Below are 3,065 nucleotides of genomic sequence, written 5' to 3'. Positions count from 1 at the left end.
AATCCCAGCACTTTGGGAGGCCAAGGCGAGTGGATTGCCTGAGCCTGTGGGTTCAAGATCCACTGGGGCAACTTGGCAAGACCTCGTCCCTACAATAAATTAAAAATTAGCCAGGCATGCTAGCACATGCCTGTAGTTCCAGCTGCTTGGAAGGCTGAGGTGGAAGGATCACCGGAGCCTAGCAGGTCGAGGCCGCGGTGGCCAGGAGTGTGCCACTGCTCTCTAGTCTGGGCGACAGAGTGAGACTCTGACTCAAAAAAAAAAAAAATGTGATCTGTATATATGATGAAATATTATGCAGCTGGGCCAGGCACAGTGGCTTAAGCCTGTAATCCCAGCATTTTGGGAGGCTGAGGCAGGAGGATTGTCTGAGCCCGTGGGTTCGAGACCAGCCTGGGCAACACGGTGAGACCTCCATCTCTACAAAAAATTAGCCAAGCATGGTAGCACATGCCTATAGTTCTGGCTACTTGGAAGGCTGTGGCGGAAAGATTGCTGGAGCCCAGCAGGTTGATGCTGGGGTGGCTGTAAGCGTGCCACTGCACTCCTGCCTGGGTGATAGGGTGAGACTCCAACTCAAAAAAAAAAAAGAAAAAGGAAAATAAATATTATGCAGCCATAAAGAAGAACAAAATTATGAACTCTGCAGCAACTTGGATAGACTTAGAGTCTATAATACTGAGTGATCTAACATAGGAACAAAGTACCACATGTTCTCACTCACAAGTGGACCTTGAACAACTATCATAATAGTATAAGAAAGGGATTGGCAATATTGGGAACCTGCCAGGGGAGGGGGCACACCTCGTCAGCAAGGGTACTTGCATTCCTAACCCTGAATTGTACCCCACATCTTTAAAATGAAAAAATAACAATAATTTATTTTCCTACATGTTGATATACAGATTGTGCTGCCAGACCCCATGGGGCAGTGAGAGGTTGGATTAGAAGAAGCAGCAGGAGGGGAGGAGATAGGGTTGAGAAAGAGCTGAGAAGACGAAGAAGAAACGTGAGTGAACTTGTCTCGAGCCCTCACGCTGACCAGAACAGGACCTGCTCCTAAGACCCTCTCAGGGAATCCAGAAGTCAAAGGCCCCTTTCTAGATTCCACGTTCCAGCGTGTGAGCCCCGGAGTCCACACAGCACAGGAGCGTCCTTCAGACTCCGGCTCCTTGCCAAGAAGTCTGTCCACCAGGGCCCTCCCAGTTCACCTGCACACGGTGAAACTGTCCCCTGCTGTGTCTGTGTTTGGGGCCCGGGCCTCGTTCCCATCAGTGTGGCCTTCAGTCTGTGTTTCTGCCAGTTCTGGTTTTCTTTTTTCTCCCGTGACTCTGATCCTTACCTACAGCAAATCAAAGCGCTTAAATTCATTGGGAGAATGATTTCAGTAAGCGACGTTTTCCAGGAGTAACCAACACAGGCTTCCTTCTCCTCCTCTGTACCCTCCATCTCTTCCTTCTCTTCTTTTATTTTTTCATTTTTTTAATTTTTTTGAGTTGGAGTCTCACTCTGTCGCCCAGACTGCAGTGCAGCGGCCGCTCCCGGCCACCGCAGCCTCGACCCACTGGGCTCCGGCGATCCTTCCGCCTCAGCCTTCCCAGTAGCCGGAACTACAGGCGCGCGCTACCACGCCCAGCTGATTTTTGATGTATTGTAGAGATGAGGTCTCGCCAAGTTGCCCAGGCGGGTCTCGAACCCGCGGGCTCAGGCAATCCATTCACCTCAGCCTCCCAAAGGCGCGGGATTACAGGCTGAGCCACCGAGCCCGGCTTATTTTCACTATTAAACAAAAATTTTGTATTGTATTTTTATTTCTTCAGCTAAATTACTTTAAGTTACAGTATATTAAATATATGATAATAGAATCATCCTGCCACTCATCTTTCCACCAATATTTTTAAGTAAAACTTCTGACCATTATTATTCATTTATTCTTCCAAATTAATTTTAGAACACTGCCTTCATATTCTAAAAAACCTTTTGGTATTTAATTGAGAATGTTAAAAAAATGAATTTATATGGAAATAATTGCCATCTCTGAAATAGCAAATCTTTCATTTCAGACACATAGTATGGCTCTCCATTTATTCAAGTCTTCTTTATGCTTTTTGGTAACTTTTTTTTGCTTTTTTAAACAAAGATTCTGCACATTTCTTTATGAGTTTCTTCAGAATTATTAATGGACTGCTACTTGGTTATGTCTTTGGTAGTCTAAAGTCATTTTTCAGGCTTCATCTGGTTTTCTCAGGGACCAATTAGTGAATTGAATGAGTATATGGTAGGGACAATTACCCCTGTATTCTTTTTTTTTTTTTGAGTTGGAGTCTCACTCTGTTGCCCAGACTGGAGTGCAGTGGCCGCTCCCGGCCACCGCAGCCTCAACCTGTTGGGCTCCGGTGATCCTTCTGCCTCAGCCTTCCAAGTAGCCGGAATTACAGGCATGTGCTACCACGCCCGGCTGATTTTTTGATTTATTGTAGAGATGAGGTCTCGCTGCCCAGGCGGGTCTCGAACCTGCGGGCTCAGGCAATCCACTCACCTCAGCCTCCCAAAGGCGCGGGATTACAGGCTGAGCCACCGAGCCCGGCTACCCCTGTATTCTTAAGACCTTTGAAGGTTGCACTAGTCTCTACCTCCCACCCATACTTGGGATATGATTTTTTTTAGATGAATTACTTTGGCCAGCGATGGGGCGTCCATTTGGTCTTCCCCATTCTGATTTCTCCTAACCCAAATGCCAAAGGCCCAGTATGGAGTTTGGACTCACTCAGAGGCTCAATGCACTCTACAGGTGAGCAGTCTTTGAGGGAGCTGAAGGAGGCCTTTGAAAGCACTTTCGGCATCTGGGACAAAAACAAAAGAAAACAAAAACCCCTCTTGTTAAGGGGGCTCTGGGTGGTATATCTTTGTGTTTATTGCATAATTTTATCTCATTTATTAAAAACTTTAATGTATGTAACTGCATATAAAAATATACACACACACACATTTCTAAAAGTACACAAGAAAACATGTTATAAAATGTATAAGTTAAGGGATGATTATTTCATCTACTTTGTTTTTGT

The sequence above is a fragment of the Carlito syrichta genome, unplaced genomic scaffold (assembly GCF_000164805.1).
Source record: "Carlito syrichta isolate Samal-C Ts95f unplaced genomic scaffold, Tarsius_syrichta-2.0.1 Scaffold306869, whole genome shotgun sequence".
In the NCBI taxonomy this organism is placed as follows: Eukaryota; Metazoa; Chordata; class Mammalia; order Primates; family Tarsiidae; genus Carlito; species Carlito syrichta.
This window is presented reverse-complemented; position numbering follows the sequence as displayed.